Source organism: Pipistrellus hanaki (genome assembly GCF_964339955.1).
Source record: "Pipistrellus hanaki genome assembly, chromosome: 11".
NCBI classification, from domain to species: domain Eukaryota; kingdom Metazoa; phylum Chordata; class Mammalia; order Chiroptera; family Vespertilionidae; genus Pipistrellus; species Pipistrellus hanaki.
Genome location: NC_140513.1, coordinates 64,135,146 through 64,149,931, shown reverse-complemented (window position 1 = coordinate 64,149,931; position 14,786 = coordinate 64,135,146).

Here is a 14,786-nt window from a genome sequence, read left to right as displayed (position 1 = left end):
CTTCATTCTCCATGTCCTCACTATCCTTTAGCTGACTTTTATTTAACAGCTTTTTAAGGAATAATTGATATACAAAAACTACATACAGTTCATGGTGGTTGAATTCTGTCTGTGCTAAAACCTACCTCATACCTTACTCCTTAGGGCATTTACTTGGAAAAATCCTCTCAACATCTATTCACCCAGATCTTCTGGCCAATTTCATCTGTTCATTCAATTTCTAATATTAAAAGTTCTAATGGGAGGTCTTCACTAGTTAACCTATATAAACCTAACTCAGCACCCAATCTTATTAGCTTCTTAACAATTGTCATTATCTGAAATTATTTTATGTGCCACTTTGTTCACATGTTATTGTTTGTTTATATCTGATAGAATGACATCTACATGAAAACACAGACCTTGTTCTTCTTTTTAATGTATTATTTTCTGGCACAAAGTAGATTCTGACTAAATATAGGTTAAATGGAAGAAAGAAAAATTACTATATTCTGAGGCAGATACTTGAGGACAAATACAATTACAGAGGAGAAGGCATCTCCTGAACTGTAATGTACATTACAAATTACTACTATTAGGTAGACCTTAATGCTTTCATGTTACATGTCCAATTTATAGACTTATTGCATAAGAGAACCAGAATATGAAACCAGGAAGTCTGACTCAGGGCCAATAATCATAGTCATGTTGCTTCAGTTTATGTGCAAACTACAGAAACTAGGCAATTTAATGATGGCCAGCTTCTTTAAACAAAGTAATTATTTATTTCTAAGCTCAACTTGGTACATGAAAAAGATTTGAGGCTATCAAAATTTCTAGTGGATAGAATTCAATATGAGCTTCAAAACCATAATTTATTTTAAGAATTTGATATAGAATATTTAACTTTTGTTGATATCTAAGCCCTCTTTGATTGCCAAAGCCTGGTTGTTATCATCACGTTGAACTATTCTTTACTTTTTTACCTTCCTAAGGCTGTGCCAAGTAAAGACGTACTGGTGAAAAAGTGAGAAGAGAACCTATAATTTCTCAACCAGCTTTTCTATAACTTCCAGAAAGAAATGTGGCATATTTTGATTTCTGTGTTAGAGCATATTTGCCTGGAGTGAACTCTCTTGGGATTTCATTCACAGCTGCTGGAAAGAAGATGACTTAAGAGAAACCATATGTGCTTATTTTAAAACTGTTTTAGGCACTTGACAAAATGTGAGGTTTTTTCATCATAAAATATTCCTTATATAACTGGCTTAGATGTGTGTCAGTGTTGAGTCTTTTAATGATATAATCAGGAAGTTAAGTGAATATGATTTTTCTCTATTCCCCTGTGAGTGTTATTTTATGTTCATTTAATTGTCCATATAATTTTTGCATAATGATGAGTAAATTTTCCTTTAGACCTACAGCAAACCTATGTATACAGCATATATTTTGTTCATCAGTTTCTTTACAGTTTCCCAGGGAGCTACAACTATGATATATTAATATTCATTCTAGATCAGGGGAGGAGAAGGTCCAGGCTTCAGGCTGAATAAGGCCTACAAAACCATTTGGTCTGGCCCTGCCATGGTATTGGGGGTGAGTTAATTAAATATTTCACTAAGTATAGCAGGCTAATTTTTAAATTGATAGTTTTGCATGGTCCACAAATGATGTTATAAATATCCAAATGGTCGTTGGCAGAAAAAAAGGTTCTCCACACTTGCTTTTAGAATAATGGGAATCTATTGGGGGATGAAATGTTTAGGAATTCAAAAGTTCACTTTTAGTCAAATGTGGCAAATAATCAAGCAATTAAAAACTGCATAGTAAGAGAATCCTGACAAATATGTTTGAAAAGTGATAGATTTAAATCTGATGCTCCAACCTTGCTCATATTTTAAGAGGAGTTCTGATAGAGTAGTAAAATAAGAATGCTGAGTGGCCTCAACTGCATATCATATGGCACTAAAAATAGAGGGCATTTAACCTATGAAAGAGGCGATTACAGAAAGACTTATTGCTCTCAAACATTGGAAGCAATGTCATATTGAAGAGTCATGGGAACCATATTTCTGATAGCACCTTATTTGGTTCATTCTTTGCATAGTAAATGTTGTATTGGTAGGTGGTGAGTTTCCAATAACTGGAAATGTTAAAGCATGAATAGAAAACTGCTTACTAGCAATGTCATAGGTAGGAATCAATTTGAGGAGGTTGACAAAATGAACTTTTAATGTCAAGTCCTAGATTTTGGTGGAATAATAACTAAGCAGGATCATAGCCCTGGATGTCAGAGACCTGAAATATAAAACTAGTTCCCTCACAGACTTGAGGGTCATTGGCCATGTCACTTAAGCACAGTTTTATTATCTTAATGTCTCCTTTAGATCCAGCCAAGTACTCAGATGGTACTGCTCTTGGAAATTTTAACTTTTCCCTCAATTACCTGGGGCCAGCCAGGCCAGCAGTGTTCAGCAGGGTGGCCCCAAAACAGTGCCAGGGTCTGTGTGGGCCCCACTCCAATCTACATCTAGATTCTCTCTGAACTCTATCTCCATTCAAGAGGTTGACCAGTTGCCTCAATGAACTCCATAATTGACTTACATATAGTTGTCTAAGGGTCCTCCTGTTTAAGTCCACCCGTAGCAAGTTGATTACTTCTACTGAACAGCATAATATTTATTTCAATGGATTTTATGAGCTGGGCTTTCTGAATGATGCTTTCTGATTCTAATTGTTTTATAAAGACAAGGATGATCTCAGGTTCTGAATAACCAATGATCTACTGACAAATGCTGGACTTATCCATGTGTGGATTCATGTCTAAGGTCTCATTCATCTATGTTTCAACTTTGATGCAGACTGCAGGCCTAGCAGGAGGTCCTTTACCCTGTGCACCCCCTGCCACTGTCTGCAGAGCAAAAGTCACCCAACCACCTCTCCTGTCTCTGTGCCAAATTCTCTGGTAGTGGCAGAGCCTATTTCTTCCAAAGACTTCATGACTTTTGCTCCACAAAGACAAGAAAACCTTTCAGTTAATGCCTTTGCTTGTAGTCAGTCAGTGATGTTGAGCTCTCCCAGGTCAGTCTGAAATCATGCTGGATAAATGAAACCATTTATTCTTACCATGTGCCCTTTGTCTATCTTTCCACTGTTGCTTATATGTAGAAAGCATATTGAAATAAATTGCCTTCTAAGAGAATATTGGTCAAGACTTAAAGAGTTCAAGAGAATGCATTATTAGAAGATATGTTACTCTATGTATACTGTATAAAATTCTGAAAGGTAAATTTAACATGACCATAAAATGAATTATTATTTAAATAATTTCTATTTAATGTAAGTGACACTTAAGGTTTGTGGTTAATGTCAACAATGCAGAGTAATAATTCTGAGAAAGTCAATGGAAGTCAGTATTAATGGTTAGCATAACAGATAATGCTGCATTATGAGATATTATGTAATTAGCATTAAATAAATGGTATTGGAGAACTACAGCAATAAAAGAGTTCCTACTATTTCAATAAATACCAGTTCTATAAAAGCATGAGATTTTTGAATAATAATTATTGCCACATTTTTCATAAGTTGGGAGATGTGAAATTAGACAAGAACAGCATATGTCACAACATAGAAGATAAAAGAGAGATATTATGGACTGGAGGAGAAAGAAGAGGGGCTTGAGCACTATGTAGAATCTACTTGTCTACTGAATGGAAAATAATCCTCCTATTCCAATAAAGAGGTAATATGCAAATTAACCACTCCAACACACAAGATGGCCACCCCCATCCTTTTTTTCAGAAACAAAAGGATGGGATGTTTTTAAGGTTATGATTTAATATGCAAATTGACCACTCCAACACACCAGATGGCCACCCCATGTGGTAAAGGATGGCAGCCCCTATATGGACAGAAGATGGCTGCCACAAGATGGCCTGCAGGGGAGGGCAGTTGGGGAGACCAGGCCAGCAGGGGAGGGTATTTAGGGGCAATTGGGCTGGCAGGGAGCAGTTAGGCATCAATCAGGTTGGCAGGGGAGTGGTTAGGGGGTAATTAGCCTGTCAGGCAGAAACAGGGATAGCCTTCGAGGGGTCCCAGATTGGAGAGGATACAGGCTGGGCTGAGGGACACACCCTGCCCTCTGAGCACAAATTTAATGCATCAGGTCTCTAGTAAATATATAAGTAGCTCCTTTTTATTCATTGTTTTAGATTTTCATCATTAACTTACTGCTTTTGGTTTCCATGAGTTTTCTAATAAATTTATAGTCAAATTATTTAAATGGCACCCCACAAAAAAATAACTGCTGAATGTTCCATATATCATAGGGTGGTATTGCTCATCTATTTTAGAAATTGACTTGGATTCTATAAAAAGGTTATGACTTAATGTGAGAATTTATTATTTATTTCATAAATATATTTGTGCATCATCTTTAGCAAACAAGAATAAGCAAACAAATAATAATAATAAAGTGTTGTGTAAAGGACAAGATAAAAAAATCTGGATCAGATTTTAGTAAAAATAATAGTTGGATTTTTGTTGAGTCTATTAGTTAATTATACATTTCACTAACAAATAAGTTCTGTAAAGAATTTCTGTATACATGCAAGATCAGAGATAAATGGTGGCACGAGTTGATATGATTTCTAAGTGTTTTATTAGTTTCCTGTGGTTTGAGAATTGACCTGTGGTTTAAGTTTGAGAAATGAATTAGTAAGTTATTCTTGGAGCTCTGGCTTTCTTAATAAAAGTAGATTATATAATAGAACTATCTTAGCTTTTTCTGTGAGAAATGAGCTCATGAAATAAATTACTTATAAGACATTAATAGTTTTACCATCATTGAGCAGGAGCACTAAAGGTGTTTGACTTTACCCATTTCCTAATTGCCAATTTTTCTAGAATGAACATGAATTATAACCAGGAAATATTGATATAAAAATAATTTTTAAAAAACATGCCAGTCAGATGAAAGCTGTGATTATATGTAACGAAACAGATGTTTTTCAGAAACAAAAGGATGGGATGTTTTTAAGGTTCTGTCAGGTGGAGCACAATGATTTTTTATGCAAGTGGATTATTTTTTGAAGTAAATTCTTCCATGTAGCAATTTTCCAAAGACCTGCTGTTGTAGTAATATATAGAAATCTTTAAAAATGCTTTAAAAATGTCTAAAACTGTTAAAAAAAAGGTTTGAGTTAACTTTCTTGAAACTTGAAGTGTGATATTAAGGACACATTCCCACTGCCCTGAGTGTGTGTACCCCATAGATAAGGATTTGAACTTCAGTTACTGACTCAGAGTGACTTGCTAAGACAACCATTTGTATGAGTGATGTACTCTCTCTAGATAACCACATGTAGCCCCTCGCCCTGTTTGAGATTAACATGTGTGCATTGACGTCATTTATTGATAGCCACCTGAACTGTGGGTATGAAACAGGCTTTAAAAATAGGTCCTGGCCAGCTAACGGTGCTCGCCTGTCAAGACAGACACAAAGACTCGTCCTTTTGTCAGTCCGGCATGCAATGCCGCTCCACACTCCTCTCCCTGCCAGACATCAGAAGAATGGCTAGTACCTCCCACTCAATGGAGACACGACCGAGCTCTTGGGTGAAGAATGTCAGCCCCCAGCCCAGCCCAACTGCAGGACCCCAGAGGACAGCACCAGTGGGATCTCGTTAAGCCTGTACCTGCAGCTTCAGGAACTTGTATGAGTAATAAAGTGCTGTATGATTTGCAACTGCATATTTTCATGTGGTATAATTCCTCTGGCAGTTAGTTGAATCATTTTGCATACGCTTAAAATTGAAATTAAAGCTTCTGGTCTTTTCGGTCCTAAGCCTGCCCTTGGTTCTGTTTAGGTAGAGTAGCCTCTTTGTAAGCAACTACTTGAATGTCCCAACACCTGCGTGGTTAAAGTTTATCAAAAGGGACACCTTACTGAACACCCCAGATCCTTTCCTGGGATCTACTTGGGACACCTGCTGAGCTAGTGTCTAAGCCACCAATAGAGGGGGAAGGAGTAAGTGATTAGTGTAAGGTGCCATATTTAGGGGGAAAAAAGAAAAAGAAAAGAAAAAGAAAAAGAAAAGAAACATGCCATTACATTAAATTTCAGTAAACAACAAATGCACTTTCTTAGTGTAAGTATGCCTCTTTTAGTGTCACTATGTGTCACACAATATTTAGGACATACTTAAACTAAAATAATATTCATCCTTTATAAGAAATAAAAATTTCACAGGACATTTTGTATTTTATCTGGCAAGTGTACCCAAGGGCTTAGCCATCGGACAACTCATATCTCCTATCTTTCCCAAGGCGATGAAGCTGTCTCCCAGGGTTGAGCTGATCTCTCTGTAATGACAAAAGAGGAAATAGAGAGAACCGCCAAAGCCATCTAGATCTTTCTCTTTACTTAAGGAGTAATGAGGCTAAAAGAAAAGCAAAACAAGCCAAACACACCACAAAAGCTCAGCCTCTGGAGCAGCAGCTTAAAACACAGAAGAAATAATGGAACCAGGAGGCACTTTAAATGTAGTATCAGCAAGGCTAGCAACCTCTCAGACTGGTCTTTTAAATAATGTTTTCATGGTGAGCATAAATTCATTTCACCTAAAGAGATGAAGGCACAAGAGGGGTAATTTTTCACACTTACAGACCTCAGAAAACTACATTGATGTGGGAAGTCAGGGTGGGAAAGCACATTAGAGAAAGGGGCTGAAAGCCATCAATTTTGGGACCTCAAATGAGAAGGATGTGAGTCCAGAGTGCATCAGGGACCAGGAGCACGAAGTGCTATCTGCAAGTTAAGTCTACACTAACATTGAATAGTGTTCCACAGTGTTTTTAAAGGGACCTTGTCCAATATTCTGAGGTGAGGATAGTTTTCATATAGTTGAAAATTTGAACAGTTAAATATTCCAGATTAGTGATTATTTGTGAGGGGGAACTATGATAATAGTATAACTATGGCCGAAAAAGAGACCACTGCTAACCTGGCTAGCTCAGGGAAGGTCTGCATGGCAGTTTTGCAAACTCAAGTAACCATGAAGGATGGTCTGAAATTAAAACTTGAACGAAAAGCAATTTATAATGGGGAATCATGTCCAAGGCCAGTATTTTTCTAACAAATGACAACTTTACTGAGCCTATTGGCTTTTTGTATCTAAGAAAACATATCTGAAATGTCAGGTTAAGTTGTAACTTCCCTTTTCTGGACCCCTCGGGGCACAACCAAATGCACCTGGGCTCCAAGATGGAGACCGTAGATTCCTTTATTGCTATTGTTATGTTAATTGTTGATTGCTGACTACCCTGCACCCTCCTAAGTAGAAGAAGCATGTGTCTATCATTTTACTTTTTATTCACTCCCAGAGGTTTCCTCACTTTGCTTTCTCTCACCTCCCTCATCTATCACTAATGGACTTCATGGAACCCATTTATGTCTCCTCCTTTGATTGTAATGTATAAAACAAGGTGAAGAACTGCCATTCTCTGAGCATTATCCCAATTTGTTGAGATTCTGCTTCCTGGCAATTGTCAACAGTTTGGCCCAAATACACTCACAAAGATTCTTTACAGGTTTGAATGTTTTTATGTTAACATTAGAGGCCCAGTGCATGAAATCATGTGAGACCTAGTCCGGTGTGCCTCAGGACCCAGCATCAAGTTCCACCAGCACTGCCAAACACAGGGTCAAGTCCTGCTGGCGCCATGGAACCCATCAATGCACCTCCTGATGACTGGTCTTTGGTCGTTATGGCGTTACTGCCACTGGGTTTTTATTACATGGATAACCATAATTTATCTCAGTTATACAATAAAGGTGTGTGTCCTACATTATTTCAAAGCTATAGTCAGCTCTCTTGTTTTCTTAGGGTACTATAAATGTAGCATCAGCAAGGTTAGCAACCACCTATATCATAAAAGGCGTGTGGTCATGATGCCATAACAGTGTCATGACCAAAGAGCAGCAGCTCTTGCAGTGGGTGGGGCAGGGTGTGAGTTACTAGCAGCAGAGAGCTACTGGTGAGGAAGTGCTGCAAGTGGCAGAGGATGGGGCAGCAAGCTACAGGTGGTGATGGGCGGAGGGGCCAGCCGAGGCAAGCAGAAGCGAGCTGGGCCTCTATTAGGTAAATAAATCCTATGTTTTCACTCCTTATCTAACTTTTCTTTATAGCTGAGAGCAAGCAGCTTGCCCTTAGGAGAAGGGCTGCTTGGCACTAGGCATGTTCTGCTGTAAATGTGCAAATTCCTGTTTGAAGAGAGAGCTAGCACCCAAACCAGGAGAGGAAACAAGAGAATCAGCTTCCCCTTCATATCCCTCTCCCTTCACTCCTGGGAGTGATAGCACAGCCACAGCCCCTTCTCCTGATCTCTTTGTTCTACTTTGCCTCTCCATCCTTATAAAACTCGGTTTGCGCCGAGGTTTTTGAGGCCTACAAAAAGTCTCCCATTTTCTTGAGATGCTGTGTCTGTCTTGGAAGTTTGGCTTTCTTGGCCACAGGTAGTCCAGACCTAGGTGTAGGTCATTTTCATGACTTCAATAGCATATCATTTGAAGGTTAATTTGTTGAATTAAAAAAAACGCATTATGAAAAGTTGGAAAGTAATTCCCATTCTACATTTCATCATTAATGTTTTCCATTTGGATGCTGGAAAATTTATGTTGAGGATCCCTTTTATTTTATTATATATTTTAATTATATATGCATTAATAGAACACCTTAGTGAGAACTATTTTATGTAAAATTTCTCTCTCATCCTTACGAGAGAAAGATGGAAAGGAGAAGACCCAGAAGAGATGGCTTTGTGAAGATAAAGGCAGACATTGGAGAGACATGGACTCAAGCAAAAGCACCTTGGGATCCACCAGAAGCTGTAAGAGGCAAGGAACAGAATCTTGCCCTAGCTGGTTTGGCTTGGTGGATAGAGCATCGGATTGTGGACTGAAAGGTCCTGGGTTCCATTCTGGTCAAGGGCACATGCCCAAGTTGAGGGCTTAATCCCCAGTAGGGGATGTGCAGAAGGTGGCAGGTTAATGATTCTCTCTCATCATTAATGTTTCTATCTCTCTCCCCCTCTGAAATCAATACACTTTTTTTAAAGGAACATAATCTCCTTTTAGAGCTCCTTGAGAGAGTACAGAGCTACTAATACCTTGATTTGGACTCATTGAAATAATGAATTTTTGGCCTCCAGAACTGTGAGAAACTAAACTTCTATTGTTTTAAACCACCAAGCTTATGAAAATATGTTAAAGTAGCCACAGGAAATGAATATAGGAACCTAATATCTTCTTGACCTGAATATGTGGTAGGTGTTTTTGTTATCTTATCCTACTTATTCATCAGGATTTTCTATAGTTTGAGAAAAATTATTTTTATCTTAATTTTATAGATGAGGAAAATGAAGCTGATGTTACTTTCCCAAGGTCCCCCAAAGGTGCAGCAGGGTCAAGATGCAAGGCTTTGTCTACCTGACCCCACAATCTGTGGTGCTTTACCTATGCATATTTTCTCACAAATATATTATTCCCGAAACACTGAGAAAGCCTGTTATCCCAGATAGTGATACATTTTCATTTATGTTACCTAAGAAAGATACTAAATCAAGTGAAAGTGTTAAGCAACTTGCACACTTTAAATAAAATGACCACATTGCCCTGGCCATTGGCCTATACACCAAAGGGTCATAGGTTCAAGTTTCACTCAAGGACACATACCTGGATTGTGGGCTTGTGCGCTCTCTCTCTCTCTCTCTCTCTCTCTCTCTCTCTCTCTCTCTCTGAAGAACAATGAAAAAAAATGCCCTGGGTAAGGATTAACAACAACAAAAAATGACCATGTTTATGCATTTATGATTCAAATAGTTTCCTGCTTGAAAAGGATAGAAAACTATACTAACTCCATCTTTTTCTCTATCTGCTTTGTATTTTACTTTGTGGCATGCTAACAAAAACTCATTCTAGCCTGGTTCTGATTTTGTTGTTATTGTTATTATTTTTTAATACTGAGAGATGAGTTGGGGTTTTTTGTTTGCTTGTTTATAAAATATGTTTATTTATTTCAGAGAGGAAGGGAGAGGGAGAGAGGGAGAAATAGAAACATCAATGATGAGAAAGGATCATTGATTGGCTGCCTCCCACGTGCCCCATACTGGTGATTGAGCCCCCTACTGGGGCAGATGCCCATGATTGGAATCAAACCCAGGACCCTTCAGTCTGCAGGCTGTTACTCTCTCCACTGAGGCAAACCAGCTAGGTCTGTTATTATTATCTTAAATTGGGTGTAGATGTTGCCCAGGTTTTGGTAAATTATAAACTGATCCCACAAAATTCATTCTCCTTGCTCATTGGTCTACCTTCCCGCTTTTAGATTCAGTTCTGCTCTAGTTCTCAGGTAAGTATGGATTCCCAGGAGGAAGTAGTATGGTTTGTTTGTTAGTTTTGTTTTTAATTTAAAGGATAATCTCGGCCCAAGCAGGTAGAATTACAGTTTGCTGGGATAGACTCAGTCCAGGTAACTGTAACGATGACTAGAGAGGGTCTTTCACTGTACACATCATTAAAGATGTTCATTAAAATGGAATAAGCCTGTTCAAATGATTGTAAAGAAGTGATTGTTTCATTATGTAAAATGTATGGTTTGTGTAGTGTAGTCACATGGACGTACATGTATTCATGACCGCGCAGTGCTGTGTTATATGGGGAACACCGCTGCCGCTCAGCCTGATGGGTTAGGCCGTCCTCCTTGCCCTGGATGACGCTGGACTCCATTCTCCTTGTGCTGCCGCCACTGAACTGACCCTGGTTTTCTGAGTCCCATGGGATCCGATCACTTGCCATTTTCTGTTGGGATGTTGTTTCCCCATTTCATGACCTGAACTGTGATTTCAATATAGTCAATCCTTTGATGCGGGCTGCCTAAAGGTTCAAGTTCGTGTTGTGCCCGGCCTTTGGGATGGTTTAGCTGATTTCCTTCTGCCGTGTGCAAAGCAGGTGCCTCCCCTGCTTGCTAAGTCAGGGGTGGCTTTTGCCAGGCTGCTTGGCTCCGCAGCTCTCTCTCAATCTGGAGCACGTTGGCAGGGCTGCTCCATCAGCATCCTCTTTATGCGACGGCAATAGCGATTGTATGTAAGTCCTGGCAGAAAAAGTTACTTCTTAAGTAAAAATGGATTCCATCCTGAAGACCGCCGTGATGCTTGCTGACAGCGTCACTTTCCTGGCATTATCTTTTTACCCGTGAAATACAATTCATAAGCAGTAAAATGCACAGACTATGTTTTTTTCTTTTTCTTTTTATTGGGGTGACGCTGGTTAAGAAAATTGTACAGATTTCAGGCGCGCAATTCCACAACATGTCATCTGTCCACTGTGCTGTGTTTACCCCAAATCATGTCTCCTTGGATCCCCATTTATGCACCTGGTATCCTCCTCTCCTTCCCCTCCCCCCACACCCCGGCAGTCCCCACACGGTTGTCTATGTCCATGAGGTTTTTTTCTCTCTCTTTTTTTCCTATCTTGTTTAATCCCTCCACCTTCCTCAGCTTCCCAATCCACCCCCACCCCAGCAGCTGGCAGCCTGCTCTCTATGTCTGTCTCTATTCTGCTTGTTCAAATTGCACAAACTTTAAGTGCACAACTTGGCAAATGTTAGCATTAAGATAACTAATAGCCCTGGCTGGTCTGACTCAGTAAGTTGAGTGTCATTTCTTGTTGCCAGTTCAATTCCTGGTCAGGTCACTTTCCTAGGTTTCAGGCTCAAACCCTGGAAGGGGGCCTGCAGAGGCAGCTGATCCATGTTTCACTCTCACATTGAGGTTTTTTTTCTCTCTCTCTCCATCTCCCTTCCTTTCTCTCTAAACATAATAAGTCTTTTTTTTTTTTAAGATAAATAATATTTTTATTATTCTATATAGGTTGGCCCTTTTAAAATCCATCTTCCCCCTGCCCCTAGGGAGTCTTGTTTCCTTACTCTCTTGGAGTAGATGAGAGGCTTGGCAAGGTAAAAGCTGACGTGTCTGAGACTGGGTGGATTGCAGGCATAACAAAAGGAGAGCGGTGACCTGAGGACATATGGCTTTTCTAGTACATTGTATGCTTTGAGGTTTAAGACACACATGCACTTGCATCGTCCACACTGACCAGAGGTGTAGGCACATTTCAGGGAGCATTTAGGTCACTGAGGACTGAAGTGTAAGTCACAGCACCGCGGAAATAAGAGCAATGAGAGTTGCTCTTGGGAGTTGGTCCAGAGCATCAGCACCATATGCCTTTGAATGGCCCGTGCAGCCTTAGGCAATGGACATCTTTGTGGGGACCATTCCTCAAGCTTACAAAAGTTATTGAGGATGGAGTCCTGCGTGACTCTAAGGAAAGGCAAGCATTTCCTGCAAAGGCAGACTGATCACATTTCTCATTAAACTTTCCGGATGAGGGCAGAGAAAAGGAAGTACTCAGAGGCAATTGAACTCAATTTGGAGCATATGGGCAGAGTAGATGCTCCTAAGGGTTGAGAATCCAATTTATACCATTCTACCTTCAATGGTACCTGACTCTATAACTTTGACCATACCTCTTTAAATTGACCACCATCTCAATTTATATTACCTTACCCTCTTTATTTTTGTTCATGGAATTAATACTATGTGATGTAATAATGTGTTTATTGCTTTTAAATTTTACTAATTATAAGCTTCAGGAAGGAAGAAACTTTGTCTTTCGTATTCACTGCTCTATCCCCAGTACCTACAATAAATAGTGCCTGACATCTAGTAGGTGCCCAATAAATATTTGTTGATTGAATGCATAGTATTCAGAAATTCCTATGGTAAACAGTAGGAGACAGTAAGCTCGTCAAAATATTATATTTACTCTTGCTATATTGACAAGATGAAGCTCTCTATGAAATGAAAAATGCTTCCTGAATTTGTTGAAAATAATGCTATTTTATTATTTTGGGTTTGCTTTAATACTCTTTTAAATTTATACAAGTTATCCCAATTTGCTTTCCCTGTGTGAGTTACCTTTGTTCAGCAGATGATCACCCTGGAGTGTATCAGCAATTGGAAAGGAGCATGATTTTATCAGCTAACCCCATTTATTTTACAATCTCAGACTTGCAGTCTGAAGTGACCTTATGACCCTCTTTGCATATTGCTCATGTACCTTGCAATTTTTAATAAATCTGTATTTTTTAATATATTTTATTAAAATTTTACAGAGAGGAAGGGAGAGAGAGACAGAGAGCTAGAAATGTCGATATGAGAGAAACATTGACGAGCTGTCTCCTGCACACCCCCTACTGGGGATGTGCCCGCAACCAATGTACATGCCCTTGACTGGAATCGAACCTGGGACCTTTCAATCTGCAGACCGATGCTCTACCACTGAGTCAAACCGGTTTCGGCTAATAAATCTGTATTTATATTCTCTATTCCTGATTTAATAAATTAATGGCAAGTCATTTTTATATGGTGAATATTTAGTATTCTATACTTTCATTTTCTATTTGATATATTTACATTGATACCAGCATGACATTTTTAATGTATCTTGATATGCAGAATTCAGACAAAGGGGATTAAAACAACTCTATCTAGAATAAGCCAAAAAAAATTAATGAGGTAGCCCTAACCAGTTTTGCTCAGTGGGTAGAGCATCAGCCTATGGACTGAAGGGTCCCAGGTTAGATTCTGGTCAAGGGCATGCACCTTGGTTGTGGGCACATCCCCAGTAGAGGGTGTGCAGGAGGCAGCTGATTGATGTTTTTCTCTCATCTATGTTTCTAACTCTCTGTCCCTCTCCCTTCCTCTCTGTAAAAATCAATAAAATATATTAAAAAAATAAATGAGGTAGGAGAAAATATTATGAGTATTTAAGAGAGTCTGACCTGTCTGGATCCAAATTCTAAAATTCTTATCAGCAATGCATGCAGTCTAAAGAGGGGGAAAAAATCAGTGAGCTGCAATATAGGAATCTTTTTTTACCATGAAATCTAATCAGCTTATGTATCTTTCCAATAGGATAAATTCTCCTTTTTACTTATCTAGTAGTACTGAGTAACAAATCTTCCAAATATCGATGTGTTAATCCAACTGCAATGATTTGATGCCATCCACAGCTTCTCGAGTTCAGGAATTTGAAAGTGACTTGCCTGGGAGTTGTGGCTCAGGGTCTCTCCTGAGGTTGCGGCTAGATATTGACTGGGTTGCGGCCACTGGAAACTTTCATTACAGCTGAGGGATGCACTTAGGTTATGCTGTTGCAAAGCTGGAATATCGGTTCTGGGTATTATCAAGAGGCTTCAGGTCCTTTTCATATGGGCCTCTCTGTAAGGCTGCTTGAATGTTCTCACATTATGATGGGTTTCCCAAGTTGAGCAAGCTAAATCACCGAAGCAGAAATTGCCACTGCCTCTTAGTGTCTAGTCTTGGGAAACACGCTTCCACCAAATGTGCTGGTCACATAGTGGGAAGGAACTAGATAAACATTTGAATACAAGGAGGCAATAATTATTGGGTGCATCTTTCAGGCTGACTTCCACAACTATCATACTACACTATCTCAAGGCAGAATACATAAAGAGAGGAAGTAGAAACATATTTACCACATTATGACTGCCCACATTATTAGCTCTCTTAATATATATTTTTTCTAAACTGATAATGAAAATCTACAACATTCAGCCCTATAGGCCCTTAGGGAAAATTAACATTATGTTCAGGAGACATGAAAGAGGCTTAAGTAGAATAGACTGAAAGTATGTTTTTTTAAATTATTTTTTCAAATATTA